General features: G+C 35.4%; 1 long non-coding RNA gene across 1 annotated transcript in view; it reads left to right on the top strand.

The window, feature by feature from the left end:
* LOC111094018 overlaps positions 1-23483 on the top strand; it is a 53953-nt gene extending 30470 nt beyond the window's left edge. Inside the window, exons 3-4 of the long non-coding RNA XR_005384200.1 lie at positions 22662-22951; positions 23150-23483. This is a non-coding gene — a long non-coding RNA (uncharacterized LOC111094018). The remainder of the gene's footprint in view (positions 1-22661; positions 22952-23149) is intronic.
* The last annotated feature ends 878 nt before the right edge of the window (positions 23484-24361 follow it).

Genomic DNA, 24361 nt, shown 5'->3' with positions numbered 1-24361 from the left:
GGGCATCTGATGCCAGGGCTAGGGACACTGGCTCTCCCCGAACCAGTCGGTCATAAGCCACGAGGAGTTGTTTTCAAGGAAGGGAAAGAGGCAGGATTTGGGCTGTGGACACTGTTCACGCTATTTCTTTTTTCACCAAGAATTTGAGTTCCTGCTTTCCAGTCACATTTTTGTCTATGGTAAGTGGATAAATGTGGTTTGCATCATTCGGTGCCTTGGGAACGTCTTGTGGGATATTTCTGGAATGGGCAAAGTTCAGCACAGTCTGGAGCCAAACTGTCCCCATTACTGAGCCAACAGAGTTCAAATGTTTATGACCCATCTCGAGAATGGTGTGCACATGTGTGAGGCTGACAGTGCCCTGGAGCGTACCCCAGGAGCGGAGGGAAAGCTGCAGGACAGCGAGAGCGACGTGGGGCTGCCCTTGAGGGGCTTCTCTGTCTTGGAAGCCTCCAGCTGCAGGAGGAGGCCCAACGGCACACGAGTGGTTAGGAGGCTTTTCCGGTTCGGAGACCAGAGCCTCTTAGGCCTGGTGAGGAGCCCTCGCAAGGGTAGGAAAACCAGGTTCCCTACGCCTGGATTTTCATTCTTCTTCTACCCGGCCTCCAGCTTCAGGACAAGTGTAATCCAGCATTCCTGAAGCCTCCAAAGGGAGTCCTGTGTCACAGTGGTTTTCAAAGTGGGGTCTGAGGACCCCTGGGGTTCTTGGGACCCTTCCAGGATCTGCAAGGTCAAGACGACTTTCTAACAATGATATGACAATATTGACTCTCGTATCATTCTCACACAAGTTACAGTAGCATTTTCCAGAGGCTACATGGCCTGTGAAGATGTCACTACTTAAGACAGCTACTAGGATGTGTGTTATACACTCTTTCATCCTCTGAGATGTACTAAGTAGTAGGCTAAAGACGTACATACATGCATCTTCAGATATTAGTTCAGTCCTTAGTACTTCCGTGTTCTTGCTAGTGATCTCCTGGTACACCTACTGTAATATTCATACACTGTTATTTTGAAACCTGAAGTATCCTTTACCAGAAACTATTATTCTTTTTTTTTTTTTAAGAATTTATTTATTTATTCATGAGACACACACCCAGAGAGGTAGAGGGAGAAGCAGACTCCCTGCGGGGAACCCGATGCGGGACTCGATTCCAGGACCCCGGAATCACACCCTGAGCCAAAGGGAGACGCTCAGCCACTGAGCCACCCAGGCGTCCCCAGAAACTATTATTCAAGTTACTTACATTGCAGAATATTAAGAAATCTCTCCTAACAGAAATTATTTTGTTTTCTTTTTAAGATTTTATTTATTTATTCATGAGAGACACAGAGAGAGGCAGAGACACAGGCAGAGGGAGAAACAGGCTCCATGCAGGGAGCCCGATGTGGGACTCGATCCCGGGTCTCCAGGATCACGCCCTGAGCCAAAGGCAGATGCTCAACCGCTGAGCCACCCAGGGATCCCTCCTAACAGAAATTAGATAAATGTGTCTTATGTCATATCTAATATTCAGCACTTTATGTCATATCTAATATTCAGCACTTTAAAAGACCTTCCAATAAAAAAGAAAGTAGAACTATTATTTACAAATGAAATGTTTATATACACAGAAAATCCAAGAGACTCAATACCAAGGTTATTACTGAACAAGATATTTGGCATAAAAATAAGGAGGAAAAATCTTATGCACTGAAACAAAAATGATAATATACCCAAAGATTAAAAAAACAAAAATAACCTATATTTTTAAAAACCATAATATTTTATCAATGAGCAGAATGTAAAACCTGACAAATAAGGCAATAACACATAAATGAATGAATGAATAAATAAAACAATAATTCTTCCCAAATTAATACATAAATTTAATGCAATTTTAAACAAAATCACACTAGCTTTTATTTAACTAGACAAAATATGTCTAATATTTTTATGATAAATAAAGGCAAGAGGTCTGACAAGAAAATTTGGATAATGAATTAGTGACCAGGGATATACCCTATATGTTAAGGTTTACTATGAATTACCGTGTGAGTTGAGCACAGGAATGGGCAAATACACGGAACAAATTCAAAAGTCAAGAAAGAGATCCAAAGATCCAAGTGTATGAAGGAACTTTTTTTAAAAGAAAATTTTATTTATTTATTTATTTGAGAGAGAGCAGAGGGGGGAGCCGAGAGAAAGGGAGAAGCAGACATCACGCTGTGTGGGGAGCCTGACACAGGGCTCGATCTCAAGACCCTGAGATCGTAACTTGAGCTGAAATCAGGAGTTGGGCGCTGAACCTACTGAGCCTCCCCGGCGCCCCAAGGAACTTTTAGTTAATTATTTTGTGTTGGAGAACAGTTAACATACAACGTTATATTAGCTTCAAGGGTACAGCACAGTAATTCAACATTTATGTACATTACAAAATAGTGACTACAACAAGTCTACGTACCACGGGTCACAATACAAAGTTATTACAACACTTTTGACTCTACTTTGACGATCCCCATGCTGTGCTTTACGTCCCCATGACTTATTTGTTGTATAATTGTAAATTTGCACCTCTTCCTCTCTTTCACCTGTTTTCCCATCCCCAACTACCTCCCCTCTAGCAACCACCCGTTTGTTCTCTGTATTTTTTTAGTCTGTTTCTTTTTTTGTTTGTTTGTTCACCTGTTTTGATTTTTTTAGATGGCACGTATGTGAAATAACATGACATTTGTCTTTCTATGTCTGACGTATTTCATTTAGCACAGTGCCCTCTAGGTCCATCAGTGTTTTCACAGAAGGCATTATTTTACTTTATTCTTATGGCTGAGTAACATCCCAGTGTGTGTGTGTGTCTGTGTGTGTGTGTGTGTAGCGATTATTTCATCCATTCCTCCAAGGTAGACACACATTATTGTTCTATATCTTAGCTCTCCAACAATGCTTCAACAAAGGGGGTGGAGGGGGTGCATATAACTTTTTGAGTTAGTGTTTTTATTTTTTTCAAACAAATACCCAAACGTGGAAGTGCTGGGTCCATATGGTAGTTCTTTTTTTAATTTTTTGAAGAACCTCCGTAATGTTTCGCACTAGTGACCACACTAGTTTTACATTCCCACCAACAGTGCACAAGGGCTCCCTCTTCTCTACATCCTCACCAACACTTGTTATTTCTAGTCATTTTGATACTAGCCATTCTAGTGGTTGTGAGGTGATACCTCATTATGGTTTCGATCTGCATTTCCCTGATGACTAACGATGGAGAGCGTCTTTTCATGTACCTGTTGGCCATCTGTATATCTTCTTTGATAAAACTCCATTCATGTCCTCTGCCCATTTTTTAGTTGGATCGTTAGTGTTTTTTGGTATTAAGTTGTATAAATTGTGTATATATTTTGGATGTTAATCCTTTATCGGATATATGATTTTCAAATGTCTTCTCTCATTCAGTAGGGAACTTTTCACTTTCTTGGTGATTTCCTTCACTGTGCAAAAGCTGTTTAGTTTGATGTAGTATCATTTGTTAATTTTTACTGTTGTTTCTTTTGCTATTGGTGTTGAATTGAAAAAAATCATCAAGACCTATTTTAGGGAGCTTACTGCCTCTGTTTTCTTTTAGGAAATTCGTGGCTTCAGGCCTTACATTTTAGTCTTTGATCCATTCTGAGCTTATTTTTGTATATAGTGCAAGAAAATGGTCCAGTTTTATTTTTTGTATGTAGCCATCCAGTTTTCAAAATACTATTATTGAAGAGATTGTCTTCTCTCCATTGTATATTCTTGCCTCCTTTGTTATAGATTATTTGACTATCTTTTTTCTTTTCAGAGAGAGAGAGAGTGAGAGCAAGAGCACATGTGTGCACACAGGCCAGAGAGTGGGGGGAACAGAGGTAGAGGGAGATTCCATGGTATGCTGAATGAAAGTGGGTATGATCTTGTTCCTGGTCTTAGAGGAAAAGCTTTTAGTTTTTTACCACTGATTGTGATGTTAGCTGTGGGTTTGTCATATGTGGCCTTTATTATGTTGAAGCATGTTCCTTCTATGGCTACTTTGTTGAGAGTTTTTCTTATAAATGGATGTTGATTTCTGTCAAATGCTTTTTCAGCAACTATTGAGGTGACAGTATGATTTTTATCCTTCAGTTTGTTAATATGGTATATCATTTTGATTGACTTGTGGAAGTTGAACCATCCTTGCATCCCTGAATAAATTTCACTTGATCATCATGTATGACCCTTTTAATGTATTGTTGAAATCGGCTTGCTAGTATTACATTAAGGATTTTTACATCTTTGTTTATTGTGGATATTGGCCTGTAATTCTTTCTTTTGTTTTCTTTTCTTTTCTTTTCTTTTCTTTTCTTTCTTTCTTTCTTTCTTTCTTTCTTTCTTTCTTTCTTTCTTTCTTCCTTTCTTTCTTTCTCTTTCTTTCTTTTTTCTTCTTTCTTTCTTTTTCTTTCTTTCTTTCTTTCTTTCTTTCTTTCTTTCTTTCTTTCTTTCTTCTTTCTTTCTTCTTTCTTTCTTTCTTTCTTTCTTTCTTTCTTTCTTTCTTTCTTCTTTCTTTCTTTCTTTCTTCTTTCTTCTCTTCCTTTTGTGTCTTTATCTGGTTTGGTATCAGCATAATATTACTTTGTAGAAATCATTTGGAAGTGTTTCTTTCAATTTTTTTCTGGAATAGTTAGAGGAAGACAGGCATTAATACTTCTTTAAATGTTTGGTAGAATTCACCTGTGAAGCCACTTGGTTCTGAACTTTTGTTTGTTGGCAGTTTTTAACAACTGAATCAAATCCATTATTAGTATTCAGTCTGTTCAGATTTTCTACTTCTTCATGATTTAGTCTTAGAAGATTGTAAGGGTCTAGGAATTTATCTATTTCTTCTAGGTTTTCTAATTCATTGGTATATAATTGTTTGTAGTAGTCTCTTTGTTTTATTTTAAGTCCACTATAGTTAACATACAGTGTTATATGTGGTTGTCTCTTATAATCCTTTGTATTTCTGTGGTGTCAGTTGTAACTTCTTTTTATTTTTTATTTATTTGGGCTCTCTTTTTTTTTCTTGATGAATCTCATGGTTTATCAATTTTACCCTTTCAAAGAACCAGCTCTTGGTTTCATTGACCTTTTCCATTTTCTTGTCTCTATTTCATTCATTTCCACTCTAATCTTTATTATTTTTTCCCCATCTATTAGCTTTAGGCTTTGTATGTCCTTTTATTTTTCTATTTCCTTTAGGTGTAAAGTTACCTTGTTTATTTGAGATTTTTCTTGATTTTTCAGATAGATTTGTATTTCTTTAAATTCTCAGAACTGCAGTCCATAGATTTTGGAATGTTATGTTTCCACTTTCATTTGTCTCAGGATGTATTTTGATATTATCTTTATGTCTTCATTGACCTATTCATTGTTTAATAGCATGTTGTTTTGCCTCCATGTATTTTTGTGTTTTATCCCCCAGTTCTTTTTTTTCTTGTATTTGATTTCTAGTTTCATACTGTTTTGATTGGAAATGGTGTTTGATATGATTTCAGTCCTCTTAAACTTATTAAGACTTGTGCTGTAACTTAACTTGTGATCTATTTCAGGGAATATTCCATGTGCACTTGAAAAAAAATGTATATTCTGCTATTTTGGATAGAACATTTTCTTTATATCTGTTAAGTTCACCTAGTCTAATGTGTTGTTCAAAGCCACCATTTTCTTTTTTTTTCCCCAAACTTGTCCTTTTTCAATTAGGTTTTTAATTTTTTAAAATGTAAATCCAAAAAAAAAAATTAAAATGTAAATCCAATTTGCCAACATATAGTATAACACCCAGTGCTCATCCCATCAAGTGCCCTCCTTAGTGCCTATCACCCAGTCACCCCGTCCCCATCACCCTCCTCCCCTTCTGCAACTCTTTGTTTCCCAGAGTTAGGAATCTCTCATGGTTTGTCTTCCTCTCTAATTTTTCCTCATTTGGTTTCCTTCCTTTCCCTTATGGTCCTTTTCACTATTTCTTATATTTCATATATGAGTGAAATGATTGTCTTTCTCTGATTGACTTATTTCACTCAGCATAGCACCCTCCAGTTCCATCCAATGGTATGTATTCATCTTTTCAGGTGGCTGAGTAATAATCCATTGTATATAGAGACCACATCTTCTTTATCCATTCATCTTTTGAAGGACATTGCAAAGCCACCATTTTCTTACTGATTTTCTCTCTAGTTTATCTATCCATTGATGTAAGTGGGGTGTTAAAGTTCTCTAATATTACTGTATTACTTTCAGTTTCTCCTTTTGTGTCTGTTAGTACTTGACTTATATATTTAGGTGCTCCTATGTTGGGTGCATAGATATTTATTTATTGATATAATTATTATATTCCCAAATATTGATCCCTTTATCATTATGCAATGCCCTTTTTGCATCTTGTTACAGTCTTTTTTTTAAAGATTCTTCTTTTTTTGAGAGAGAGAGAGAGAGAGAGTGGGAGAGCAAGCATGCATGTGAGTGGTGGGGAGGGGCAGAAAGAGAGGGAGAGACAAACTCCCCACTGAACAGGGAGCCAGATGTGGGGCTCTATCCCAGGCCTCTGGGATCATGACCAGAGCCAAAGGCAGATACTTAGCCAACTGAGCCATCCAAGTGCCCCTACAGTCTTTGTTTTAAAGTCTATTTTGTTTGATATAAATATTGCTACTCCAGCTTTATTTTCATTTTTATTTGTGTGGAATCTTTCCCATTCCTTCCCTATCAGTCTGTGTGTTTCTTTAGGTCTGAAATGTCTCTTGTAGGCAAAATATAGATGGTTTTGCTTTGTTTTTAATCCATTCAGACACACTTTGTCTTATGGTTGGAACTTTTAGTCCATTTACATGTAATTATTGATAGGTACCTACTGCCATTTTGTTAATTGTTTCTGGTAGTTTTTGCAGTTCTGTGTTCTGCAGGAACTTCATTAATGTTAAAGGTGGCATGTCAACTTATTGGGAGACAAAAATTTATCTAATACAGTGTTGGGAAAACTGGTTATCCATGTGGAGGAAACACAATCATTTATAACACCATAAATAATCATCAATTTCAGACAGTTTAATATATAAATGTAAAATAAAATACTAGAATAGGATATTAAAGAATAGTTTTATAATATTCTGATAAAGGTGATATTCAAAACAATATAAGAAATGTATAGTTGTAAAGAAAAAATTGACAGGTTTGATTATATAAATATTAAAAAATTTCAGTATTGAAGGGAAGAAAACTAACAAAGTCAAAAGATTAATTACCATGGGATAAAATTTTTGTATGTTATTAAGAAAAAGATAATCTAATTTTTAAATGAACAAGTTACATAAAAATTTAGTGAAAATATGAAAAAGTATGTATAAAAATATGAAAAATTTTATGTAAAAAAGATGTTCAATGTCACTAAAAGTCAGAGAAAGATAGCATAACATTGTCATCAGTTGGAAAAAGAAAGAAAGGGAGAAATAAAGAGTGAAAGAAAGAAGGAAAAGAAACCTCAAGTTTTCTACACAGAAATACAAAAAAAGGTAAGCATACTTTTGTCTTTTGTTTCAATCATATTTTAATTTTTCTGAAACCTTTTCCTAATTTTATAATTCTATTAAAACTCTTATTCTTTTAGAATTTTATATCTTTACAGTGGAATGAAATCTATTTATAATGTATTTTTGTTATATTTAAGTATGGATCATTGAATTTTAAAAAGGGAGATTAGAAGATTTTTCTCAATGTACCATTTATGGTACCATTTAATGTACCATTTATGTACCATTTCTCAGCTGTACCATCTATGTATAAAATAAGAATAAATTTAAAAAAAGATAAGAATAAATTGATATATAAGGGTGTTCTCTCACTCATGAAAGAAAAAAATCTAATTCAAAGAAGTTGATTGAAACCATAAATAAGTGAAAATATGATGAAAATTATTTCCTCCTCAGTTCATAGAATAAGAATTTTTCTTTACAGTGTTTAATGCAACAGAAAAAAATGCAAATCATATTATAGTGCTAGTAATGGTGGCATCATTTTTGGATCTATCATTCAGGGTTCAGAGATAAAGCAATAGAATATTTTAAGTTTCTTTTAAAGATTTATTTATTTATTTGAGAGAGCGAGCGAGCACATGTGTGTGTGCAGGGGGCGGGTAGAGAGAGAGAGGGAGAGGGAGATGGGCAGAAGAAAACTTCCTGCTGAGCATGGAGCCTGACATGGGGCACACATCCAAAACCGTGAGACCACGACCTGAGCCAAAACCTAAGAGTCAGGCATTCAGCTGACTAAGCCACCAAGGCACCTCATGATGAGTTCCTTTAAAAACTAAAAGTTGTTACAGCTTTTCAAACTAGAAATCAGAAAGCCACAGGAGTATCTTACAGAATAAATGATCATATTGCATAGGCCGGAATAGTACACACAATAGCTTAGGAAAAATAAAGCCTTGCACAGTTGACTTTGCTGAATGACGGCTGGCTAAAAAGTCAGTGAAATAAGCTGTGGCACTGCCACCTTCCAGCAAATTATATTTTGTGTTAAAGCTGTTGTGGTAAGCACAAAGGTTGAATTAATAACTTGCCTGCAAAATTCTACTTTTAGCTTATAAATGGACATTGGACTTCTATGTTTTGCTTGTATTCATCTGTATTAGATCCATGATCACTGAAGATGGCTTCTCTTGTGTGAGAGCTGGGAAACAAACTACTCTTTTGAATCTCATGGAACAAGCATGGAACAACTGTGTAGATATTTGCCCTGATGGTAACAGGGAACTGCAGAGTAGTAGCAGTCACTGTATTTTTTTTTTATCACCATTTACATTCACAGTTAAAAAAGAAAGCCAGCTTACCTTAAAAATGTCTGGATTAAGAAGTAAAAATTATTAATTTGGTTTTATGAAATCTCAAACCTTGGTTACATATCTTTTTCATACTCTGTGTGACAAATTGAGAAGTACACAAAAATACCTTCTACTGCATATTCAACTTCAATGGTAGTCTTGAAAAAAATGGGTATAAAACTGATGAATGGATAAAGATGAGGTATATATGTAAAATGGAATATTACTCAGCCATAACAAGAATGAAATCTTGCCATTTGCAACAATGTGGATGGAGCTAGAGTGTATTAGACTAAGTGAAATAAGTCGGTCAGGGAAAGACACATGATTTCACTCATGTGGAATTGAAGAAACAAAACAGATAAGCATCGGGGAAAGAAAAAAATAGAGAGAAGCAAACCATGAGACTCTTAACTAGAGAGAACAAACTGAAGAGTACTGGGGGGAGGTGGATGTGGGTGGGGTAAAATGGTGATGGGCATTAAGGAGAGAACTTGTGATGAGCGCTGGGTGTTATATATAAGTGATGAATCATTAAATTCTACTCCTGAAACTAATATCACAGTGTATGTTAACTGGATAGAATTTAAATAAAAATTTGGAACATTTTAAAAAAAAGCCCACAACCAGTGAGTTGCCAGCTGAATTAGCAGCTCTTTTTCATGGAACATCATTTTTACTTAAAAGAATGATTAATAGACTAGTTATTTTAACTTAAGTATTTGGTAGGCTTTTTCTTAAAAAGGAATGCAGTGAGTCTGTTACTCCCAAGGAAATAATCTCTGACTGTATTTGTTGCCAATAATACAATTTTAGCTTTCTAGTGAAAATTAGAATTTTTGGAAACTCGTATCTACCACTGTGAGCTTAATAATTCACAAAACTTAAAGAATTTTCAGGTAAAATCACTGATGATATTGACAAATGTTATTTAAAAATATTTGTAGGATGAAATGTGTCAAATTTAGAAAATCTCCATACCTTAGTGAATCAACTTTTCTGAATACTAATAAGGCATGGTGTTACACAATCATGCAAGATACAACAGTAGGTTTTTATATAACAGAGTTAAAAAGTACACTGACATGATTTCAGATTCCACATTGCAACTAAAACTTAAGAAATTGCTATTTGGCAAGTTTAGATGTAGTACAGAGGAAGAATGTCCACAGTTACCTAAAAAGGTAATGAAAATACTCTCCCTTTGCCAACTACATATCTATGTGAAGTTGGATCTACTTCACCTACTTGAAACAAGCAATATATTGCAACAGATTAAATGCAGTAAAGATACAAGAGCCCAATTGTCTTCTGTTGAGCAAGACATAAAAGAGATTTACAAAAATACAAAACAATGCCACATTTTCACTAATTGGTTTGGAAAATATAGTTGTTTAATGAAGTATATATTTTAAAGATTTATTTTTTTTTAGATTTATTTGTTTTATATGAGAGAGAGAGAGAGAGAGAGAGAGAGAGAGAATGGGGAGGGACAGAAGGAGAGAGAGAGAGAATTTCAAGCCGACTCCATCAATGTGGAACTGATCACAGCCTGAGACAAAACCAAGAATTGGACACTCAATCAACAGTGCCACTCAGGCACCCCTTTCCGTGGAATATTTATTCATGCTAACATGAAATGGGTTTATTGTTATTTAAAAATAATGAATATTTTAAAAATTAGTTTTAATTTGAATACAGTATAAGTTGATAGATATACATCATCTACACAGAAGCCTCTGGGTGTACATTATTAAGGGGGTAAAGAGGTCCCGAGACTAAAAAATGTGAATACAGAAACACTGTATTAGAATTTTGACTAGACCAGATTAATCTAGTCTCAGTAATTTCAGGAAACTGACTTATTTTTGATCAATTCGTAATCTGTCTTGACCCAAACCTGTTAATTCAATTCACCTAGCATTTTTTTTTTGACACCAATAAAGTTCTGGTCATGGTAAGTGATGGTATAAAGCCAAAGTTTTGAATTCAAATTTTAAGGAGCTATACAAGAGGATGAGGGCCCTTGGATCCCAAGAGAGACTGGTTGGCTGATTCGAGATTTTTAAGGGGCAGCACATATAGGTACAGGTTCAGTCAGGTTGCTGTATTTGGTGGTAGGAAGAGGAGGACTTTCTTTTTGGATGGTTTTTATTTTGAGAGCAGGACATGGGAAGATATGAACGTTCATGGAAAGAGGAAGTATATGAAGTAGTGTTGCTTATTTCTTATTTTACAGATTATTCAAACGATATTGTAATAATATAAATGGACATTTAAAGATATAGGCATCATAAATGAAAGGGGTTAAAGTCTGTAATGTGTAAGATATATAAAGGGTAATACATCAAATGTACAAAGACCTTCTATTGTTAAGGAAAAGACAAAAAATCTAATAGAAAAAGAGGCAACAGAGACATTCTGACAGTTCATTGTTGGGGAAATCCATATACACATCAGTATGAAAAGAAGCTGAATGAATCGGGGAAATGGAGTCTAAATAACGATGCTGTCTTCATACATCAGCTTGGCAAAAATTAAAAAGAGCAAAACAGAATTCAGAGAAAGGAACCCACCGATATGTTGTTGCTATGAGTATAAGGTAATGTGCCACTTTTGGAAAACAGCCTGGCAATATCAAAAATTAGGGAAATCACCGTCTATAACATTGACACAGCAATCGCACATTTGGGAATCTTCCCTTGGAAAGAACCACCTAGTATGTAGCAATACATGTACAAAAATGTTTATTGTCGCATTTTTTCCTTTTATTGAGATGCAATCACATTCTATTTACATTCCTTCTCCTTTGGTGTATACATTTCAGTGGGATTTGGTATATTCATAAAGTTGTGCAACCACCACCACTATCTAATTCCAGAACATACTTATCATCCAAAAAGAAACTCTGTACTTATTAGCAGTCATTTACCATTTCCTCCTTCCCCCAGGCACTGGCAACCACTAATCTACTTTCTGTTCTTATGATTTGCTTATACTGGACATTTCATATAAGTGTGTGGTCTTTCATGTCTGCTCTTTCCCTTCTCTAATGTGGTTCATCCATGTTGTAGAATGTATCTATACTTTGATATTCCGTTGTATGGATATGCCACTTGGTTTATCAGTTGATCAGTTGACAGACATTTTGGGTTGTTTCTATTTTGGGCTATTATAAGCAATGCTGCTATGAACATTTGTGTGTAGGTTTTTGTGTGGACATATGTTTTCAATTCTCTTTGGAAATATACCGAAGAGTGGAGTTACTGAGTCATGTGGTAATGCTATGTTTAGCATTTGGAGGAACTTTGCAAACTATTTTCCAAAGTTCTACCCTATCTTACATTTCCACTAACAAGGTATTAAGTTCTAGTTTCTCCACAACCTCCCTAAGGCTTATGATTTTGATTCTAGCTATCATGACAGGCATAAAGCGTGATTTTTATTTGCATTTGCACTTGACTAGTGATACCAAGCATCTTTCTCTATGCTTACTTGCTATTCTATTTGTATACATTTGGAGAAATGTATATTCAAATAGTTTGCTTGCTCTTAAAATTGGAGTTATCCGTATTTTTTATTGTCAAATTGGAAGACCTCTTAATATATTTTACACACAAATCCTGTATCAGATATATGGTTTTATTTTTGCCCATTCTTGTGCTAGCTTCCACTTTTTGAATTAATTCATTTGAAATACAAAGGTTAAAAAGTTTTTTCCCAGAAAGATAAATATTGTTTTATGACTCTTGTTTGAAATATTGCTGGTTCTCCAATATTTGCTCTTCCAGATTTTTAAAAAAGTTTAATTCCAGTGTAAAGTGTTATATTAGTTTCAGGTGAAGAATGTAGTGATTCAACAGTTCCATATATTACTCAGTGCTCATAAAAATATGTGTACTCTTAATTCCCGTCACCTATTTCATACATTCCCTCACCCACCGTCCCACTGGTAACCATCTGTTTGTTCTCTATAGTTGAAAATCTATTTTTTTGTTTGTTTCTTTTTTCCCTTTGTTCTCTTGTTTCTTAAATTCCACAAATGAGTGAAATTGTAAGGCATTTGCCTTTCTCTGGCTTAACTTCACTTAAAGTTATAGTCTCCACAATCATCCATGTTGTTGCAAATGGCAAGGTTTCATTCCCTTTTCCTGGCTGAATAGTACTCCAGTGTGTATGTGTGTGTGTGTGTGTGTGTGTGTGTGTATCACATCTTCTTTATCTATTCATCTATTGATGGAACTTGAGTTGCTTCCATAGATTGTCTATTGCAAATAAATAAACATAGGATGCATATATCCCTTTAAATTCGTGTTTCCTATTTAGGTAAATGCCTGGTGGTATGATTGTTGGGTCTTAGGGTAGTTCTATTTTTAATTTTTTGAGGAAACTCAAAACCATTTTCTATAGTGGCCGCACCACTTTTTATTCCCACCAACAGTGCAGTGCATGAGGTTTCCTTTGTCTCCACATCCTCGCCAACACGTTGTTTGTGTTTTTGGTTTTAGCCATTCTGACAAATGTGAGGTGATATCTCACTGTGGGTTTTTTTTCCCCCGATGATGAGTGATTTTGAGCATTTTTTTTCTCTCATGTGTCTGTTTGGCCATCTGAATGAATGTTTTTTTTTTTTTTTTTTGGAGAAATATCTGTTCATGACTTCTGCCCATTTTTTTCATTGGATTATTTTTTTGGTCATATTGAGTTTTATACATTCTTTATGCACTTTGGAAACTAATGCTTTATCAGATATATCATTTGTAAATATCTTCTCCCATTCAGTAGGTTGCTTTTAATTTTTTTTCCTCATATTTAGGTTCTTAATCTATTTTGAGGGTGTGTGTGTGTGTGTGTGTGTGTGTGTGTGTGTGTGATGGTGTAAGAAAGCAGTCTGGTTTTATTCTTGCGCACGTGGCTGTCTTGTTTTCCCAACATATTTTATTGCAGAGACTGTCTCTTTCCCATTGCATATTCTTGACATCTTTATTTATCAAAGATTAATTGACCTTAGAATTGTAGGTTTATCTTTGTTTTCTTTCTATTCCATTGATCTGTGCGTCTAGTTTTTTTTAAATTATTTTATTTGTTTATTTGAGAGAAAGAGACAGAGAGACAGTGAGAGAGAGAACAAGAAGGAAGAAGAGGGAGAAGCAGGCTCCCCACTGAGCAGGGAGCCTGGCACGGGCTCCATCCCCGGACCCCGGGATCATGACCGGAGCCAAAGTCAAATGCTTAACCAACTGAGCCTCCCACACCCTCTCTGTGTGTCTATTTTGTTCTAGCACCACACCATTTTAATGACTACAACCTTGTAACATAGCTTGAAATCTGGAATAGTGATGCCCTCCATTGTGTTTTTCTTTTTTCAAGATTATTTTGACTCTTCAGGGTCTTTGTGGTTCCATATAAATATGAGGATTATCTGTTCTAGCTCTGTGAAAAAGTGCTTTTGGTGTTTTCATAGGGGTTTCATTAAATCTGTGTATTGCTTCGGGTAATATAGATGTTTTATCAATACCTGTTCTTGCAACCAGTGAGCATGGAATGTCTTTTATTTATTTGTGTCATCTTCAATTTCTTTCACCAATGTTCTATAGTTTTCAGACTACAAGTCTTTCACTTTCTTGGTTAAGCTTATTCTTAGATATTTTATTATTTTTTGGTGCAATTGTAAATGGGACTGTTTTCTTAATTTCTATTGATGTTTCTTCATTATGAGCATATAGAAATGAAACATTTCTGTACATTGATTTTGTATCTTGTGAATTTACTCAGTTCATTTTTCAGTTCTATTAGTTTTTTGGTGGAGTTTTCAGGATTTCTATATATGATATTGTCATCTACAAATAGTGAAAGTTTTACTTCTTCCTTAACAACTTGCATGCCTTTCATTTCTTTTTGTTGTCTGCTGTGGCTGGACTTCTAGTACTATGTTGAATAAGCACTGTGAGAATGGACATCCTTGTCTTGTTCCTGATCTTAGGGGAAAAGCTTCTGGGTTTCCGCCATTGAGCATGAGGTTTGGTGTGGGCTTTTCAAATATGGCCTCTATTATGTTGAGGTATCTTCTCTCCGAACCTACTTCACTGAGAGGTTTTTTTTTTTTTATCATGAATAGATGTCGTACTTTGTCAAATGCTTTTTCTGCATTTATTGAAATTATCATATGGTTTTCATCTTTTCTTTTACTGATGTGATGTACCATGTTGATTGATTTGTGAACATTGAACCATCCTTGCATCCCAGCAATAAATCCCACCAGATCATGGTGAATGATCCTTTTTTTTTTAATGTATTGTAGGATTCAGTTTGTCAATATTTTGTTGAGAAGTTTTGCATTGATGTTCATCAGAGATGTTGGTCTGTAGTTCTCTTTTTTTTTGTGGTGTCTTTATCTGGTTTTAGTATCAAGATAATTCATCCTCATAGAATGAATTAGGAAGTTTTCTTCTTTCTATTTTTTTTTTTTGTAATAGCTTGAGAAGAATAGGTATTAACTCTACTTTAACTGTTTGGTAGAACTCTCCTGTGAAGTAGTCTGGTCCTGGATTTTTGTTTGTTGGAGATTTTTTGATTACTGATTCAGTTTCATTGCTGATTATCAGTTTATTCATGTTTTCTATTTCTTCCTGTTTCAGTTTTAGTGGGTTATTGTTTCCAGGAATCTAACCATTTTTTGTAGGTTGTCCAATTCGTTAGAATATAGTTTTTCATAATATTCTCTTATAAGTGTTTATATATCTGTGGTGTCAGTTATTTCTTCTCTCATTTGTGTTTTTGTTTGAGTCCTTTCTTTCTTTGTCTCTGTCTGTCTCTCTGTCTCCGTCTCTCTCTTTCTTTCTTTTCTTTTCTTTTCTTTTCTTTTCTTTTCTTTTCTTTTCTTTCTTTTTTTTTTGATGAGTCTGGCTAGAGGATTACCAATTTTGTTAATCTTTTCAACAAACCAGTTCCTGGTTTCATTTATCTCTTCTATTGTTTTGTTTTGTTTTTCAGTTTCTATCTCATTTCTTTCGGTACTGATATTTATTGTTTCATTTCTTTTATCATTTTGGGTTTTGTTTGTTCTTTTTCTAGCTCCTTTAGGTATAAGATTAGGTTGTTTTTTTGAGATTTTTTTTTTGCTTCTTTAGGGAGACCTGTTGCTATTAACTTGCCTCTGAGAACTGCTTTTGCTACATCCAGATTTCGTACTGCTGTACTTTCAATTTTGTTTTTCTCCACGTCATTTTTTAAATTTCTTCTTTGAGGTCTTGGTTGATGCATTCATTGCTTGGTAGCATGTTATTTAGCCTCCCCAAGCATTGTGCTCTGTGCAGCTATTTTCTTGTGTTAATTTCTAGTTTCATAGTGTTGTGGTGAGAAAAGATGCATGGCATGATGTTGATCTTTTTTATTTGTTGAAATTTGTTTTGTGGCCTAATAAGTGATCCATTTTGGAAAATGTTCTATGTGCACTTGAAAAGGCTGTCATTCTACTGTTTTAGGATAGAATGTTGTGAAAATATCTGTTAAATCCATCTGGTCTAATGTGTCATTCAAAGTCACTGTTTCCTTATTGATTTTCTCGTTGGATAATCTGTCATTGATGTAAATGAGGTGTTAAAGTCTCCTACTATTACTGTATTATTATGAATTCCTCTTTATTTGTTAAATACCATTTTATGTATTTGAGTGGTCCCATGTTGGGTGCATAAATATTTACAATTTGTATGTCTCCTTGATGGATTGTCCCCTTTATTATTATATAATGTTCTTTTTTATTTCTTATTACAGTCTTTGTTTTAAAGTCTATTTGTCTCACATAAATATTGCTACCCTGGCTTTCTTTTGACATCCATTTGCATGCTAAATGGTTCTTCATCCTCTGACTTTCAATCTGCAGGTGTCTTTAGGTCTAAAATAAGTATATTGTAGACAGCATATAGATGGGTCTTGTTTTTTTTTTGGGGGGGGGGAGGGGGGTCTTGATTTTTTATCCACTATGTCACCTTATGTTTTTTTATTGGAGCATTTAGTCCATTTACGTTCAAGGTAATTTTTGATAAGTATGTGTTTATTGCCATTTTGTTAATTGCTTTTTGGCGTTTTTTTTTTTTTTTTGTACTTTTTCTCTGATCCTTACTCCCTTGCTCTCTTTCATGGTTTGTTGGTTCTGTTTAGTGATACATTTGGATTCCTCTTTATTTTCTGCATATCTATTACTGGCTTTTGATTTGTGATTACTTTTCGGTTTATATATAACCATCCACATGTAGTAGTCTATATTAAGTTGATGGTTGCTTGAGATTGTTCCCTCTCTTTACTCCTCTCTCCCCATATTTTTGGTGTGTGGTGTCATACTGTACATGCTTTTATGAGTCTCTCAAATGAATTTTATAGATATTGTTATTTGTACTGCTTTATTGCTTTCTACTTTCTAACTCCTACTTATGTTGTTTTCTTTCCACTCAAAGAGTTCTCTTTACTATCTCTAGTAGGGCTGGTAGTGGTCATGAATTGCTTGAATTTTTATTTTTCTGAGAAAATCATTAGCTCTCTTTCTATTCTGAATGATAGCCTTGCTGTGTAGAACATTCTTGGCTGCAGATTTTTCCCATTCAGCACTTTGACTATGTCATACTACTCCATTCTGGCTTGCAAAGTTTGTGTTGAAAAAATCTGCTGATAGTCTTCTGGGGTTTTCCTTGTATGCAACTGTATTCTTTTTTTTCTTATTTCTTTTAAATTTTTTTTCTTTGTAACTACTTTTTTGCCATTTAAATTAGTATGTGTCCTGGTGTGGACCCCCTTTGGTTGACTTTGTTAGGGCATCTTTGCACCCCCTGGATTTGGATATCAGTTTCCTTCCCCAGATTAAGTAAGTTTTCAGCTATTATTTCTTCAAATAATTTTTCTCCCCCCCTTTCTCTCTTTTCTCCTTCAAGGATCGCTATAAAGTGAATGTTATCCTACTTAATGGAATCACTGAAGTCCCTAAGTATATTCTCAATTTGCATAGCTTTTTTCTTGTACTTACTCACCTTAATTGTTTTCAATTACTCTCCTTCCAGGTCATTAACTTGTTCTTCTGGACAACTATTTATTCTATCAAGTGTATTTTTCATTTCATTTGTTATATTCTTTATCTTTGATTTTTTTTAAATCTTTTTGTCAAAGGTCTCACTGATGTCCTCCATTCTTTTCTCAAGTCCGGTGAGTGTCTTTTTGACCATTACTTTAAATTCTTTATCAGGCATATTTCTTATATCCATTTCACTTAGATCTCTTGTTGTGGTTTTGTCCTGTTCTTTTATGTGAGACATATTCCTCTGTCTCTTCATTTTGTCTCACTCTGTGTCTGTTTCTCTGTGTTAGGAAAGTCACCTAAGTCTTTACTCTTGAAAGTAATGGTGTTATGAAGAAAGGGTTCTATAGTGCCATGTAGTGTCCCATGCTCACCAGAACCTGGTGCATCAATGATGTCTTCTATGTGTGTTGCCTGTACTCTACATTTGTGTCTTGGATGCTTTTTCTTTTAGTCCAGTCATTTGTGAGACTTCCTTTGCCTCCTAATGGCAGCATTTTGTCTGGTCAGCGTGGGATGTGCATTTTTAGCAAGAGGTGCACTGGTCTGCTTGTGAAATGAAATCTGCTGCCACTGCTGTCAGGACCAGGAGTACCTGGGTGGAGTATACAATTTGAGCAAAGTGTGCCTGAGCTTGAGCCTGTAGCCCTTAGCACCACCACTAGGACTGTGTTCTCATAAAACATGTAGATCAGAAGACATGGTATTGGCAAGATTTTCACCAGTCTTCTGGGGGAGGGGATCCATATCAGATTGTCTGAGCCAACTGTGACTGGGAAGGGTGGGTCCATTGAAGTTGGGGGGCAGGGCGCAGTGCAAGGAAGTTAGGTAGCAAGTTCCAGTGCTATGCTATTTTCCCCAAGTAGCCTTGTGTTTATGATGAGTGGTGCTGGGGAGAGAAGGCACCTGTCAGCTCCTTTTTTCCTGGAGAATTCCTTCTGTGAACTCTGCCTTTCCAGGATGCACTCTGAAATATATACATAATCCTCCCTCCTGTGTGCCCCAGGTGTTTTTCAAGTCGCTGTTTCTATGTTGTATCTTAGTCGGACACTTAACCAACTGAGCCATCCAGGTGTCCCTAAAATTTATTAATTGTCAAATTTAAAAATACTGAACACAATGTTTTATTAGTTTCAAATGTACAATATAAAGGTTCAAGAATTTTCTACATTACTCAGTGCTCCTCATGATAAGTGTACTCTTAATCTTTTCTTACCTATTTCTCCTATCCCCCCATCCATTTCTCCTCTGGCAACCACCAGTTTGTTCTCTATATTTAGGAGTCTAGTTTTTTGTTTGATTTTTTATTTCATGCCATTTGGTTTAGAAAACATATTTTGTATAATATTGATATTTTAAAATTTACTGAGACCTGTCTAATAGACTAACATATAGTTTGTCCTGTAGAATGTTCCAGGTGCATTTGAGAAGGAAAATATGTATTCTTCTGTTGTTGGGTGGAGTTTTCTAAAGGTCTAGTTGTTTAACAGTGTTGTTTAATTCTTTTATTTCATTTTGTCTAGTTGTTCTATCCACTACTGACGGGAGGGTATTAAAGTCTCCAAATATTATTGTTGAGTCATTAATTTCTCTCTTCAATTCTGTCAGTTTTTGCTTCATGTATTTTGGGGGCTCTGTTGTTAGATGCATATTTGTTATGTTAGGTGCTTATATGTTTATAATTGTTATATATTTTTGACTGATTGAGCTTTGTATCATTATAAAGTATTCTTTGTATCTAGCAGCACTTATTTGTCTTAAGATATATTTTATCTGACGTCAGAATTACAGTTCTCTTTTCTATTGTTATAATGTTGTATCTTCTTTTAAACCTTTATATACAATCCACTTGTGTCTTTAGATATAAAATGTGTCTTTTTATGAGAGCATAAAGTTGGATCATGTTTTTGAAATAAGTTCTGCCCTTCTCTTTCTTTTGATTGGACCCTTCTATCCATTTATACTTAATGTAATTAATAAAGTAGGATTTATATCTACCATTTTGCAATCTATTTTCTATTATTTTTTTAAAAAGATTTTTATTTATTTAAGGGCTTTAAGCAAGAGAAAGAGAGAGAGAGAGAGAGAGCGAGCTTGAGTGGGATGAGGGGCAGAAGGAGAATTAGACTCCCCGTTGAGTGGGGAGCCTGATACAGGGCTCAATCCTGGGACTCTAGGAATATGACCTGAACCAAAAGCGGACACTTAAGTGACTGAGCCACCCAGGTGCCACTACTATTTTCTACATGTGCTATATATTTTTGTTCCATTGTTCAATCAGTATCACTTTATTTTGTGCTATGTAGATATTTTCTATTTTACAATTTAAGTATCCCACACCATTTTTAACTACATTTCTTAAAGTTATTTTAAGTTTTCTTTCTGGTGATTACAATCAATATCCTAAATTATAAATAGTTATAATCTGTAATTTAATCTATAATCTGTTATAATCAAGTTCAGATTAATGTTAAATAATTTCAGTAGTATACAAAAACTTTGATACCATACAGTTTCATAATTCTCTTTTCCTTTGCTCCACTATGTTCATACAGGTCACATCCTATACCTTGTATGCCCATCAACACAGATTCATTTATAATTATTGCCTTATGGAATGTCTTTTAAATTAGGTATGCAAAGAAAAAGAATTAAAATAATAAAAAAAATACTTTTTACTGTCATATACTTACCTCTGTTGTGACTCTTATTGGTACTCTTTAGTTTTTCTTTTGGATTTGAGTTGTTGTTTAGTATCTTTTCATTTTAGGTGCTAAATGAGTCCCCATAATATATGTTGTATGACAGGTCTGCTAGCAATGCATTTTCTTAGTTTTTGTTTATGTAGAAATATCTTAATTTCCCCTTCATTTTTGAAGGACAGTTTTGCTGGGTATAGAATTCTTGGTGGCAGTATTTTTGATTCAGTGCTTCAAATGTGTCATCTCACTGTCATATGGCTTTAGGGTTTTTGTTTTTTTTTGGCTTTAGGGGTTTTCATGAGAAATTGACTCTTACTTTTATTGAGGAGCTCATGTACATGATCAGTTGATTCTTTCTGTTTTCAGGGTGGTCTCCTTGTTTTTTGACAGTTCTTGATTTCTTTAACTTTATCCAACCTGGAGTTCATTGAACTTTCTGGATGCATAGATTAATGTTTTTCATCAAATCTGGGAATATTTTGGCTCTTTATTTCTTTATATATTCTTTTTGTTCCTTTCTTTCCTTTCTTTTTGGACTCCCGTTAGGCATATGTTCATTTGCTTGATGGTGTTCTACAGGTCTCAAAGGCACTATTTTTACTTCCATTCTTTTTTCTTTCTGTTCCTTATACTCAATAACCTCTAGTAACTTATCTTCCAAAATTCAGATTCTTTCTTCTGCCTATTCAAATTTGCTGTTGAACTCCTCTAGTGAGTTTTTATTTCAATTTTTATACTTTTTCCTTCCAGATCTGGTCTTTTCAAAAACAGTTTCTCTTTATTGATGTTCTATGCTGGCAAAATATCATTCTCATACTTTCCCTTAGTTATTTGAGTCTGATTGCTTTTAGTTTTTGGACACATTTAAAATGGATACATTAAAACATTTGTCTGATTAAGTTTAATGTCTGGGCTTCCTCGGATATATTTCTTTTGATTGTTTTTTTTCCGCGTGTGTGTGTGTGTGTTTGTGTGTGTGCCATTGTTTCTTCTTTCTTTGCATGTCTTATAAGTTTTTGGAATATGACATTTTAAATAGTATAATGTGACAACTCTGTAAGTCAAATTCTCCCTCAGCCTTAGGGTTTGTTGTTTGTGTTGTTTTTTGTTGTTTGGCTTTTTTGAATTAATTCTTTAAAATCTGCATTGTTTGTTATATGTAATCACCAAAATATCTGCTCAATTAGCTCAGTGGTCAGTTCATGATTGAGCAGCAATTTCATTACATGTTTAGAACCATTAAATCTTGCAGATTTTGCTAAGAAGCTTTTGCATATATTGGGGTATGCCTTCAATACTCAGCAGGGGAAATTATATATATATATATATATATATATATATATATATATATATCCATCTATTTCCCATTTTTCTAAAAACATAACAACCAAAAGCCCCTATGTGTGTATCTGTATTTTCTTTTGAGCATTGGGGTAGGCATGTAATGATAATTGTGGGATGTCCAGATTGACTGCCATGAGATTTGGGGTCTACAAGGAGTCAGAGTGTTGATAATTATCAGGTTTTAATTATCTTTGCATTGTTTCAGAGATTGTGGTAAGCATTGGTTACACTTTTTGTTTCTGAGGTTAATATTATCTTAAGAAATAATTATGAGGACAAACTATACATTATTATACAACTCCTAAAGGATTTGACATTTAAAATTTTCTCTTTTTTCTCTTTCTATATCCATATGAATATTTTTATAGTACACCATGGATAAATTTGTTTTGTTCTTTTTCATATATATCAAAGGTCTTCATAGTTCAAAAAATTAAACATTGCACTGGCTCTCCATATTTGTTGGGTCTATGCTTTAGATTCAAGGAAGATGAGTCATTCAGTTGATGTCAAAATATCCAACTATGTTTATGGTAAAGCTGAAACAACAGTGGCCCTGCAGCCGCTGCTACCTGCTAACTTCTTGAAATATTCAGGATGTAATGGGAGGAAAGGGAGAGCTTTTCAGGCAAGGTTGGTTCTGTCCTGTGGGATTCCTATAGTACGTTCTCTTTTCCTATACACTCAGTGCTCACATGATCTCTCTAAAATCTTTAGGAATGCAAGGCCTCTAAGGAATACACTTTGCACTTGAGAAGAGGTTGCAGGAGAAGCCTAAATCCTCTACTGCTCTACTTCCACTTTGCTGTTTTGGGGCCCTGCCTGTGCTTGATGACTGCAAGTTCAAGAAACAATTCCAGGGAGAAGAGCACACCTGGGGCATCTGTTGCATCTGGCTGGTATTCTTTGATAAGTCCTGGGACAGTCTGCTCTCCTTCCACTCCCTAGGTGGCTATAGAGGGCATCCCCCACCACATCAGCATCTCTATGGATTCATTACTTAGCAGGTGTGTATGCAGCATGATACGTACCATATTTCTCACCATCTGCCAATTGTCTGACAAGCACCACTGCAGCCTCTGTGCTATGGCACTGTCGTTTAAGGGCTGTGTTTCAGGTTGTCACTCCTTAATGCTGCTTCTCTTTCCACATTTTTGTATCTTTCTTCCCTTTAAGGTTACACATCCCCTTTCTTTTGATTACAGGAAATGCATGATTTAAACGGTGCTATACTCAGAACCATGATGCTGTCATCATGTTGCCTTCATTGCAAACACTGCTGTGATGTTCTGAGGAGGTGGGGAGATGTGGCCTGGAAGGGTGGGATGACTGTCGCACTGCTGCTGATAAGATGTGAATGAAGACCACATTACAACTCAGCTCTGCTCTGGAGAAATTCACAAAGTCTCAGCTAGGGGCGCCTGGGTGGCTCAGTTGGTTAAGGGTTTGCCTTCAGCTCAGATCATGAACCCAGGGTACTGGGATGGAGTCCTGCATTGGTACTCTCTGCTCCATGGGAATTCTGCTTCTTTCTCTCCCTCTTCCCCTGCTTGCACTTTCTCTGTCTCTTTCTTTAAAATAAATAAATAAATAAATTTTTTTAAAAAGAAAGTGTCAGCTATGTGAGGTCCCCAATATAGATATGAGTACGCCAAGGATGTCAACTCAGGCCCATGCTGGAGGACTGTGAGCATGCCAGAGCTGCCATTGATCCAAAGAATTTGGCAGGTCATTGGAGTCATGGCTGGATTAGAAACCTCTGGGGGCAGAGTCTGTGACATATGCACCCACTGCAGTCCCAGCTGAGTGGCCTGCCCTCATTAATTGTCTCATGTGATGTTTTCTGTCATGACAGTGATCACATTTCATAAAGTGTCAATAGGCAACTCAATTACACGTTTCTTAGGAGCAAGGCGGCCCTTAGGATTTTGAAGCATTTTCTTTGAATCCTCAAAATCCTAAGGGCCGGAAAACCATATACTGCAGCTTTCTAGATCAGTCTCAATTTTGGATAAAACTTTCCCTTTGTTTCTATAAGTATGTGTGTACTTGTTGAAATGTGTCTTATGTGACAGTTGGAAAAAATGGTTCTTTCCATGGGTAGGATTTTTCTGGGCACCGTTCTCCCAATATCTTACCCATTCCACCAATTTAATAATGTAAGGTGTGTATGTTAGCATATACACTTGTGGGGGGGCCACTTAAAAGAGACAGCTTTTTTTTTTTTTTGCATTTTACATTTGCTTTATTATTGGAGTTCGATTTACCAACATAAAGCATAACACCCAGTGCTCATCCCATCAAGTGCCCCCCTAGTGCCTGTCACCCAGTCACTCCATCCCCCCACCCACCTCCCCTTCCACTTCCCCTTGTTCATTTCCCAGAGTCAGGAGTCTTTCATGGTTTGTCTCCCTCTC

Source organism: Canis lupus, chromosome 35, assembly GCF_011100685.1.
Source record: "Canis lupus familiaris isolate Mischka breed German Shepherd chromosome 35, alternate assembly UU_Cfam_GSD_1.0, whole genome shotgun sequence".
Taxonomy (NCBI): domain Eukaryota; kingdom Metazoa; phylum Chordata; class Mammalia; order Carnivora; family Canidae; genus Canis; species Canis lupus.
This window is presented reverse-complemented; position numbering and strand designations above follow the sequence as displayed.